This window comes from Bison bison, unplaced genomic scaffold (assembly GCF_000754665.1).
Source record: "Bison bison bison isolate TAMUID 2011002044 unplaced genomic scaffold, Bison_UMD1.0 scf7180017858770, whole genome shotgun sequence".
Lineage (NCBI taxonomy): Eukaryota > Metazoa > Chordata > Mammalia > Artiodactyla > Bovidae > Bison > Bison bison.
Genome location: NW_011489342.1, coordinates 77,370 through 89,873, shown reverse-complemented (window position 1 = coordinate 89,873; position 12,504 = coordinate 77,370). Strand labels below are relative to the sequence as shown.

The 12,504-nt window shown below is 39.8% G+C and overlaps 1 protein-coding gene across 1 annotated transcript in view; it reads left to right on the top strand.

Annotated features, from left to right (window-relative positions):
- Positions 1–12,504, top strand: part of LOC104980325 (protein PTHB1-like) — a 44,848-nt gene that overhangs the window by 7,639 nt on the left and 24,705 nt on the right. The gene's annotated exons all lie outside the window — the stretch shown is intronic.

Genomic DNA, 12,504 nt, shown 5'->3' with positions numbered 1-12,504 from the left:
GACAGCCTGTATGCAGGTCAGGAAGCAACAGTTAGAACTGGACGTGAAACAACAGACTGGTTCCAAATAGGAAAAGGAGTACAGCAAGGCTGTATACTGTCACCCTGCTTATTTAACTTATATGCAGAGTACATCATGAGAAACGCTGGGCTGGAAGAAGCACAAGCTGGAATCAAGATTGCCAGGAGAAATATCAATAATCTTAGATATGCAGATGATACCACTTTTATGGCAGAAAGTGAAGAAGAACTAAAGAGCCTCTTGATGAAAGTGAAAGAGGAGAGTGAAAAAGTTGGCTTAAAGCTCAACATTCAGAAAACGAAGATCATGGCATCCGGTCCCATCACTTCATGGGAAATAGATGGGGAAACAGTGGAAACCGTGTCAGACTTTATTTTTTTGGGCTCCAAAATCACTGCAGATGGTGATTGCAGCCATGAAATTAAATGACGCTTACTCGTTGGAAGGAAAGTTATGACCAAGCTAGATAGCGTATTGAGAAGCAGAGACCTTACTTGGCCAACAAAGCTCCGTCTAGTCAAGGCTATGGTTTTTCCAGTGGTCATGTATGGATGTGAGAGTTGGACTGTGAAGAAAGCTGAGCGCCGAAGAATTGATGCTTTTGAACTGTGGTATTGGAGAAGACTCTTGAGAGTCCTTTGGACTGCAAGGAGATCCAACTAGTCCATCCTAAAGGAGATCAGTCCTGGGTGTTCATTGGAAGGACTGATGCTAAAGCTGAAACTCCAGTACTTTGGCCACCTCATGCAAAGAGTTGACTCATTGGAAAAGACTCTGATGCTGGGAGGGATTGGGGGCAGGAGGAGAAGGGGACGACAGAGGATGAGATGGCTGGATGACATCACCGACGCGGTGGACATGAGTTTGAGTGAACTCCGGGAGTTGGTGATCGACAGGGAGGCCTGGCATGCTGCAATTCATGGGGTCGCAAAGAGTCAGACACGACTGAGCGACTGAACTGAACTGAACTGAACTCATATGCCAGTACCGTACTGTCCTGATTCCTGTTGCTTTGCAGTAATTTTTGAAATGGGGGAAATATGAATTCTCCAATTTTCTTATTTTAAAAGATTATTTTGACCATCTGAGTCCCTGGTAATTCTATAAGAATTTCATCAGAAGCCTGTCAATTTGTACAAAGAAGACGTGGAGATCTGGTAGGGATTGCATTGAATGTGGAGATCAATTAGGGAAGTATTGCCATCTTAATAATGTTAAGGCTTCAGAACCATGAACATGGTGTGTTTTCCTGTTTAGATATTTTTTGTTTTGACTATATTTTGTAGTTTTCAGAGTATATATTTTATGTGTCTTTTGTTACTTTTATTCCCAAGTGTTTTATTCTTTGGATGCTATTGTAAATGCAGTAGTTTCTTATTTTTGGATTGTTCATTGCCAGTACATAGAAATACAGTTGATTTCTGTATGTTGATCTTGTATCCTTCAACCTTACTGACTTGTTTATCAGCTCTAATAGTTTCTGTTTGTTTGTTTTTACTGAATTCTTGAGGATTTTCTATATACAAGATCATGTCATCTGTAAGTAAAGATAGTTTCACTTTTTTCTTTCCAATCTGTAAGCCTTTAATTTTTTCTACTTAATTGGCTAATTTACGGCCTCCAGTCAAATGAAGTGGTTAAGAAGGACATCCTAGACTTGTGTTTGATATTAGGGAGAAAGCATCCAGTCATTCACCATTAAGTATGGTATAAGCTATGAGTTCTGCATGTAAGTGTTCTCTTTCTGTTTGAGGAAGTTCCTTTCTATCCTAGTATGTTGAAAACATAGGTGCTAATAATCAATAAACGATCTATAATAAGAATCAATTCAGTTCAGTTCAGTTTAGTCGCTCAGTCGTGTCCGACTCTTTGCGACCCCATGAATCGCAGCACGCCAGGCCTCCCTGTCCATCACCAACTCCTGGAGTTCACTCAGACTCACGTCCATCGAGTCAGTGATGCCATCCAGCCGTCTCATCTTCTCATCCCCTCATCGCCTTCTCCTCCTGCCCCCAATCCCTCCCAGCATCAGAGTCTTTTCCAATGAGTCAACTCTTCACATGAGGTGGCCAAAGTACTGGAGTTTCAGCTTTAGCATCATTTCTTAATAATAATAAAAATAGAAAAGCTTTATTTGAGCCAGACTGAGGGCTACAGCCTGGGAAACACAGATTCAAGAAGTTACAACTTTATAACCAAAAAGTTATGTAAGTTGTTTGTGAAGAATTAGGATTGGAGCTTGGAAGGATGCTTGTTAAGGATTTATTGGGGTTTGAAATGGTTGCATAGTTATGAGGAAAGACTTTGAGATTATAAGGTTGCAGCTGGTAGCTGTTAGCAGATATTTCGAAAAGTTCTGCATGTGCTGTTGAGTTTGATACAGTTCAGATAATCTAAGTTCTCAGTGATGCAGTAACATGAATAAAATACATCCACCATGGCCATCTGGCTCCATTTTGGATGTTTGAATCACATTTACTCCATTTTGATTTTTAAATACACTCTTTTCTTTAATGGTTAAAGCAGATGTACCATGCATATTTGACAGGTTATAAGACAGGCTATTCGACAGGGTGCTCTAGTTCATGTGAAGTTTAAATTTAATTATATTTTAAGCCAGAATGACTTCCCCATATCTCATATGTGAAAATTTCTTCCATCAAGAGTTTTTACAATTGAAGAGTTTTGGATTTTGTCAAATGCTTTTTCTGACTCTGTTTATAAGATCAGGTGTTTTTTAATTTTACTTTATTGGTTTGGTATATTTTCTTAAATAATTTTGGGTGTTAAACTAACGTTATTTTCCTGGGGGTAAATTACACTTGGCCATGGTGTTTAATTCTAATCATATGTTGCTTGATTCACATTGCTGGTGTTGTGTTGAAGATTTTTACATACACATTTGTAAGAGACACTGGTCCATAGTTTTCTTTTCTTGTATTTGTCTAGTTTTGTTATCAGTGTAACACTAGCTTCATAGAATGAGTTGGGAAGTGACCTCTCCTCTTTTATTTTTTGGAGAGATTAGTGAACAATTGGTGTTAATTTTTTAAAAACAATTTGGTGAAATTTACCATCTGAGCTTAGTCTTTCCTCCCTTTCTTTCTTTGAGCCTTGTCTTTTTTTGTAGGTAGTTTTTTGATTACTACTTCAGTCTTTCTACTTTTTATAAGTCTGTTTAGATTTTCAATTTCTTCTGTAGTCAGCAACAGATAGGTGGCAGCAAGACAAATAATGCTAATGTCCTGCCCCTCCTGGGAAAATGGTTTTCTGATTGGGAGCTGTGGGGAGAGGGTTCTTGGTTGTACCAGTCTGCAGTGCAGTACTGTCTTGCTGAACTAGGAGTATGGAGTAGGGAGTGTTAGTTTAAATATTACAGGCTCTTACTGTTCTTACAGAGTTTTAGATTTTTAGCGTTTCTTTATTTGCTGTATGCTCCTAGGACAACTTCCAGAGACGTTAAATGATTGTTTTAAAAAATTATTTTCAGAGTTTCACTGGGAAGTGGGCCCATGGAACTTCTTACATGTCATGCTGAAAGTGGAATTCTCTGAAACTTTAAGTTGTATAACATATGGTTATGGGAAAAATACCTATATTATCCCAAGATTTCATCAGAGTTCCATTAGATATCAATGTGCTCTGGAGTCTGTAAGACTTATATTTAAAAGCAAGTAGGTGGTGCTAGTGGTAAAGAACCTCCCTGCCAATGGAGGAGATGCAAAGAGACATGGGTTTGATCCCTGAGTCAGAAAGATTGCCTGGAGGAGGTCATGGCAACCCACTCCAGTATTCTTGCCTAGAGAATCCCCATGGACAGAGGAGCCTGGCGGGTTACAGTCCATAAGGTTCCAGAGTCAGACACAACTGAAATGACTGAGTGAGCGAGCAATAAAAATGATTATGTATAAGGTTATTAGAACACAGCTGATATGTGCAAAGAGAATTTTTTTGTAGGTGTGTTTTATTTTTCAAGCCAAGAGATTAAGCTTTTTTGTTGTTGTTGTTGCAGATAAGCAGGATATCTAGCAACCTTAGGTTGTTCAGACTTGCTGTCCAATCTATGAAGCCAAAGTGGAAAGGAACTCCCCTTTGAAATCTTTTATCCTGCAGCCTAAGTAAAACACCAGTTTTTTGAGAAAAGGAAATTAACGATGTACAAATTTAGCACAAATGAGGGTTTGTGTATTCTTAATTTTTTGGGAGTGGGTAGTGCACTGTTCTCTGCTTCTGCCTTTGAAATTGAAAAGAGAGGCACTGGGAGACACGCTACTGGCCATCAGTTTAAATTGTTAGTTTTCCTATTGTTCATTCATTTTTAAAGATGTTAGACCTTATTCAGCAGTTGATTGTCCACAATGGTAAATGATAACACCTGGGTCATGGGCAAACCAGTGTGCGAATTGTGATGTAATGTAATTTATGCAGTTCTGCTATATATTAGGGCTTCCCAGGTGGCACAGTGTTAAAGAATACGACTGGAAAGCAGGAGACGTGGGTTTGATCCATGGGTGGGGGAGATCCCCTGGAGAAGGAAATGACAACCCACTCCAGTATTCTTGCCGGGAAAATCCCATGGACAGAGGAGCCTGGTGGGCTACAGTCCATGGGGTCACAGAGAGTCAGACACGACAGACTGCATGCTCGCTTTGTATTAACTTATGTTTTGCCCTGTTATGAAGGTAAGTTGGTCTGAAATGAAGTAGCTGTGGTCTTGTGAAGAAGAGCTATTTGTTGGACCTAGGTTTAAAAATAGCATCCCCCCCCCCTTTTTAAATTACAACAAAGCAAAACAACAACAACAAAAAACCTTTCTACTGACCCATGCTTTTTCAGTATTTCAGATATTAAATTGAAGGCAGTGACAGCCTAACAAGTCTAGAGACCTGGAGAGGGTATGCAGAAATGCTTCTGCCATTAGGTCTGTAATTTAGACAGGGATCAAGACCATCCCCATGGAAAAGAAATGCAAAAAAGCAAAACGGCTGTCTGAGGAGGCCTTACAAGTAGCTGTGAAAAGAAGAGAAGCGAAAAGCAAAGGAGAAAAGGAAAGATATACCCATTTGAATTCAGAGTTCCAAAGAATAGCAAGGGGAGATAAGAAAGACTTCCTCAGTGATCAGTGCAAAGAAATAGAGGAAAACAACAGAATGGGGAAGACTAGAGATCTCTTCAGGAAAAGTAGAGATACCAAGGGAACATTTCATGCAAAGATGGGCTCAATAAAGGACAGAAAAGGTATGGACCTAACAGAAGCAGAAGATATTAAGAAGAGGTGGCAAGAATACACAGAAGAACTGTACAAAAAAGATCTTCATGACGCAGATAATCACGATGGTGTGATCACTCACCTAGAGCCAGACATCCTGGAATGTGAAGTCAAGTGGGCCTTAGAAAGCATCACTACGAACAAAGCTAGTGGAGGTGACGGAATTCCAGTTGAGCTATTTCATATCCTGAAAGATGATGCTGTGAAAGTGGTGCACTCAACATGCCAGAAAATTTGGAAAACTCAGCAGTGGCCAAAGGACTGGAAAAGGTCAGTTTTCATTCCAATCCCAAAGAAAGGCAATGCCAAAGAATGCTCACACTACCACACAAATTGCACTCATCTCACACGCTAGTAAAGTAATGCTCAAAATTCTCCAAGCCAGGTTTCAGCAATACATGAACCGTGAACTTCCAGATGTTCAAGCTGGTTTTAGAAAAGGCAGAGGCAACAGAGATCAAACTGCCAACATCCACTGGATCATGGAAAAAGCAAGAGAGTTCCAGAAAGACATATATTTCTGCTTTATTGACTATGCCAAAGCCTTTGACTATGTGGATCACAACAAACCGTGGAAAATTCTGAAAGAGGGGAATACCAGACTACCTGACCTGCCTCTTGAGAAACCTGTATGCAGGTCAGGAAGCAACAGTTAGAACTGGACATGGAACAACAGACTGGTTCCAAATAGAAAAGGAGTACGTCAAGGTTGTATATTGTCACCCTGATTATTTAACTTATATGCAGAGTGCTGCTACTGCTGCTAAGTTGCTTCAGTCGTGTCCGACTCTATGCGACCCCATAGATGGCAGCCCACCAGGCTCCCCTGTCCCTGGGATTATCCAGGCAAGAATACTGCAGTGGGCTGCCATTTCCTTCTCCAAAGCACGAAAGTGAAAAGTGAAAGTGAAGTCACTCAGTCGTGTCCGACTTTTAGCGACCCCATGGACTGCAGCCTACCGGGCTCCTCTGTCCATGGGATTTTCCAGGCAAGAGTACTGGAGCGGGGTGCCATTGCCTTCTCCATATATGCAGAGTGCATCATGTGAAAGACTGGGCTGGATGAAGCACAAGCTGGAATCAAGATTGCCAGGAGAAATATCATTAATCTTAGATATGCAGATGATACCACTTTTATGGCAGAAAGTGAAGAAGAACTAAAGAGCCTCTTGATGAAAGTGAAAAAGGAGAGTGAAGAAGTTAGCTTAAAGCTCAACATTCAGAAAACGAAGATCATGTCATCCAGTCTTATCACTTCATGGCAAATAGATGGGGAAACAATGGAAACAGTGTCAGACTTTATTTGTGAGGACTCCAAAATCACTGCAGATGGTGACTGCAGCCATAAAATTAAAAGACGCTTAATTCTTGGAAGGAAAGTTATGACCAACCGAGACAGAATATTCAAAAGCAAAGACATTACTTTGCCAACAAAGGTCCGTCTAGTCAAGGCTATGGTTTTTCCAGTGGTCATGTATGGATGTGAGAGTTGGACTGTGAAGAAAGTTAAGCACCGAAGAATTGATGCTTTTGAACTGTGGTGTTGGAGAAGACTCTTGAGAGTCCCTTGGACTGCAAGGAGATCAAACCAGTCAATCCTAAAGGAAATCAGTCCTGAATATTCATTGGAAGGACTGATGTTGAAGCTGAAACTCCAATATTTTGGCCACCTGATAGGAAGAGCTGACTCATTTGAAAAGACTGTGATGCTGGGAAAGAGTGAACGCTGAAGGAGAAGGGGACGACAGAGGATTAGATAGTCTCATGGCATCACTGACTCAGTGGACATGAGTTGGGTAAACTCTGGGAGTTGGTGATGGACAGGGAGACCTGGTGTGCTCTGGTCCATGGGGTCGCAAAGAGTCGGACATGACTGAGCGACTGAACTGAACTGAACTTAGGGGAGTCATATACCTATAGAATGAGAAGACTAGCTGATTGATAAGTACCTTCTAGCTGTGGAGGCTCTTGATTTTAAAAGTGAGTCTTTTTTCCTCAACTTTGGAAAGATGACTAGTGGCAGGGGACACAGGAAAAATGAAGAGAAGTAGAGCATTGCTATAAGAAAACATCCGCATAGGGTATCAGGTATCAGTTCAACTAGTGGTTTTCAAACTTTAAGGTGCATGTGAATCACTTGGGGATGTTGTTTGGGGTGGAGTTGGGATTCTCAGTTTTCACAAGCTCTTGGGTGTTGCTGACCTGCTAGTCCAGGGACTACACTTGGGGTAGCAAAGCTAAATAATCTAGAAAAGGAGGACTTTCAGAAGCTAATGAAGTGGTAGATGTCTAAGGAGAAATTGATAGAGCAGGAGAAACAGGAAGGAACTAAATGTTGCCAGTTGTATTTTGTTAATAAGTATAGATATTCAATTTTATGATAGAAGTCCATGAGAAATTACTGCTTGATTTAGAACAGTTCCATTTACACACAGTGTTGGAGAGTTAGTTTTTCATATTGGAGATTCCTCCCCCCACTCACCTTTATTCTAGCAAGCTGAAAAAATTTGTTCACTAACAAAGGTTTTTAAGGCCATGTTCACATAATAGGTATTTTCATCTGATGAAGTCATGTGTGTTTATATTAAAACTACAGGTACATATAGTTTTCACCCTTCCTGATTATGCTTTTTGTCCTTTTAAGTAATATATCATAGCCATGATGATGACTATATGCTGAGTGTTGTGAGACCTCCTAGTGAATCATTGAATGGTGTTGAATTGGGGTCATATTCTGCCCTGGGCTGCAAGAGAATGATGTGTCTTTATTGTGGCAGTCCAATGGTATGATGTGTTACAATTTTCCAATGTATCTCAAGTATGTAATGGAAATATATGGCATTTATTAAATATGTTACATCCCTCTCAAATTAAAAAATTCAATAAAAGTATAATAGAAGTGTTTATTATGGTTTTGAATATTTGCTACGAGATTTGAAGTTTAGTCATCTGGAAATCTGTATGGTTTTACATAGTGCCATTATTAATAACAGGTGATACAGATGGTTTTTCAGAAACTCTCCCACATGTTAAAACTTAAGTTTACTTACCTGCTAGTTATTTTTCCTTAATTTTCATCAACACCTTGCCTTTACCTGACTGCTTTCTTTTTTAACATAAAGAGAGGGCCTTACATGGAATTTTCTTTCTCCCCTACCCCGTTGTTTCTTTAAAGTTGTCACTTTGAAAGGATTTTACGATCACATAGAAGCTGCAAAAATAGTGGTTTCCCAGTGATAAAGTACAATTATCAAAGCCATTAAATTGACATTAGTACAATAAATATTGAGCCATGCCATGTAGAGCCACCCACGACCATCACAGTAATCCTGTTCATTAAGATCTTTTTTGTACAGTTCTTCTGTGTATTCTTTCCATCTCTTCTTGATCTCTCCAGTGTCTACTAGGTCCCCATTGTTTCTGTCCTTTTATTGTGCCCATCTTTGGGCAAAATGTTCCCTTGATAGCTCCAATTTTCCTGAAGAACTCTCTAGTCTTTCCCCTGATTATTGAAGAGATCAAGAAGAGATGGAAAGAATACATAGAAGAACTGTACAAAAAAGATGTTAATGAACTGGATTACTATGATGGTGTGGTCACTCACCCAGAGTCAGACATTCTGGAGAGCAAAGTCAAGTGGACCTTAGGAAGCATTGCTGTTAATAAAATTAGTGGATGCGATGGAATTCTAGTAGAACTATTCAAAACCCTAAAGGATGATGTCATCAAGGTGTTGCATTCAATATGTCAGCAAATCTGGAAGACCCAGCAGTGGCCACAGGACTGGAAAAGGTCAATCCTCATCCCAATTCCCAAGAAGAGTAGTACTAAAGAATGTGCTAATAATTGGACAGTTGCACTCATTTCCCATGCTAGTAAGGTCATGCTTAAAATCTTGCATGCTATGCTTCAGCATTATGTGAACCAAGAACTTCCAGATGTCCAACCTGGGTTTAGAAAAGGAAGCGGAACCAGAGATCAAATTGCCAACATTCAGTGGATCATAGAGAAAGCTAGGAAAGTCCAGTAAAACACCTACCTCTGTTTAATTGACTATGCCAAAGCCTTCAACTGTGTGGATCATAATAAACTGAAGAAAGCTCTTAAAGAGATGAGAATACCAGAGCATCTTACCTGTTTCCTGATAAACCTGTATGCGGGTCAAGAGTCAACAATTAGAACCCTGCATGGAACAACTAATTGGTTCAAGATTGAAAAAGGAGTACGACAGGGCCATCTGCTGTCACCCTGTTTGTTTAACCTATATGCTGAGCACATCATGAGAAATACCCGGCTGGATGAGTTACAAGCTAGAATCAAGATAGGTGGGAGAAACAGCAACAACCTCAGATAGGTGAATGATATCACTCTAATGGCAGAAAGTGAAGAGGAAGTAAAGAGCCTCTCGATGAGGGTGAAGGAGGAGAGTGAAAGAGCCAGCTTAAAACTAAATTTAAAAAAAAACTAAGATAATGGCATCTGGCTCCATTACTTCATGGCAAATAGAAGGGGAAAAGGTGGAAGTAGTGACAGATTTCCTCTTCTTGGGCTCTCAAATCACTGTGGATGGTGACTGCAACCATGAAATCAGAAGACGTTTGCTTTTTGGGAGGAAAGCTATGAAAAACCTAGACAGTGTGTTGAAAAGCAGAAACATTACTCTGCCAGCAAACGTCCGTATAGTCAAGGCTATGATTTTCCCAGTGGTCACGTATGGTTGTGAGAGCTGGACCGTAAAGAAGGCAGGGTGCTGAAGAATTGACACCTTTGTCCAAGGAACTCCTGAGAGTTCCTTGGACAGCAGGGAGATCAAACCAGTCAATCTTAAGGGAGATCAACCCTGAATGCTTATTTGAAGGACTGATATTGAAGCTGAAACTCCAGTATTTTGGTCATCTGATGCAAATGGCTGACTCACTGGAAAGTCCTTGATGCTGGGAAAGATTGAGGACAGAAGGAGAAGAGGGCATCAGAAGATGAGATGGCTGGCTGGCATCACCAATGCAATGGGCAAACTTTGGGAGATGGGGAGGGACAGGGACGCCTGGTGTGCTGCAGTCCATGGGGTCGCAAAGAGTCAGACATGACTGGGCGACTGAACAATAGCAACTATACTCTATTTAGTACTATAGCTAAATTACAGATCTTATTTCAATCTTACCGTGTTTTATATTACATACATCTTTTTTTTTTTTTTTGTAGGAATACTGCTCTAAGAAATAAAATTTATGCCATGGAACCACCACCAAAGTCTGGTTCTAGAACTTTTTCATCACCTCAAAGAAATTCCTTTGCATTAATCCTTTAAAGTCATACCCTCTCTTAACCTTGATAACCACTGATCTGTTCTCCATCAGCTTAATTTTGTAATTTTGAAAATGTTGCAGAAATGAAATTATTTAAAATGCAACCTTTTTGTAAATCAACTATAATCCAATAAAAAGTTAAAAAGGTAGATAAGCAACAGGGATAAGTTGTACAGCACAGGGAATTATAGTCATTATATTGTAAAAACATTTTTTTTTTTTTGGTTGTGCTCATAGCATGTGGAATCTTAGTTCCATAACAGGGATCAAACTCATGCCTTCTGCACTGGGAAGCATAGAGTCTTAACCATTGGACCACCAGGGAAATCCCTTTGTAATAACTCTTAGTGGAATATAATCTATAAAAATACTGGATCACTGTGCTATACACCTGAAACTTATTTAATATTGGAACTCACATATACTTCAATAAAAAAATAATGAAGTAAAGGAAAAAGCAACCTCTTAAGACTTCTGGGCTTCCCTCAGATGGTTAAGAATCCTCCTGCAATCCTGGGGACCCGGGTTCAATCCCTGGGTCCGGAAGATCCCCTGGAGAAGGGAATGGCAACCCACCCCAATATACTTGCCTGGAGAATTCCATGGAAAGAGGAGCCTTGAGGGGTACAGTCTATGACGTCTCAAAGAAGAGGTCACAAAGAGTAGGACGAGACTGAGCACAGACACACACAAAAGATATGGAAGGAACCTAAATGTCCATCAATAGATGAATGAATACAGAAGATGTAGGGTACACACATACACACACACACAAACACTCACTCTCTGTCTCTCTCACAGTGGAATACTACTCAGTCATAAAAAGAATGAAATAATGCCATCTGAAGCAACATGTATGAACCTAGAGATTATCATACTAAATGAAATGTCAGAGAAAGGCAAATATGATAGCACTTATATATGGAGTCTAAAATATGACACAATAAACTTACTTATGAAACAGAAACAGACTTCACAGACATAGAAAACAAACTTATGGTTACTAAAGGGAAAGGGAGGCGGGGGTAAAGATAAACTAGGAAGCTGAGATTAGCAGATACATACTACTATATATAAGATAGATAAACAACAAGGTCCTACTGTATAGCACAGGGAACTATATTCATTATCCTGTACTAAACCATAATGGAAACTATATATATGTAAGTATGTATATATATATGCACACACACAACTGAATCACTTTGCTATACACCAGAAACTGACACAACATTGTAAATCAACTATACTTCAACAAAATAGAGTACTGCTCCACCAAACAGATTCCATTGTATGTATATACTAAATTTTGATTATCCACTTATTTGCCAATGGACAGGTGGTTTGTTTCTACCTTTGGGTCTTGTGAATAATGCTGCTATAAACATATGTATGTGTACGTGCTTAGATGCTTCAGTCATATCCAACTCTTGTGACCCTATGGACTGTAGCCCACCAGGCTCCTCTGTCCATGGGATTCTCCAGACAAGAATACTGGAGTGGGTTGCCATGCCCTCCTCCAAGGGATCTTCCCTATCCAGGGATTGAACCTGCATCTCTTAGGTCTCCTGCATTGCAGGTGAATTCTTTACCACTGAGCCATGAACATGGTTGTACAAATATCTCTTCGAGAAACTGCTTTCAGTTCATTTGGCTAATACAGCCAAATGAATTCCCATAAGTGGAATTGCTGGATCAAATGGTAATTTAAATTTTTAATTTTTTGAGAAAACACCGGACTGTTTCCACAGTGGCAGCATCATTTTATATTATTACCAGCAGTGCACAAGGGTTTGATTACATCATTGCTAACACTTATTATTTTTGTTAATAGCCATCCTAATGGATGTGAGGTAGTATCTCATTGTGGTTTTGACTTGCATATCTCTAACGATTAGTGATGTTGAG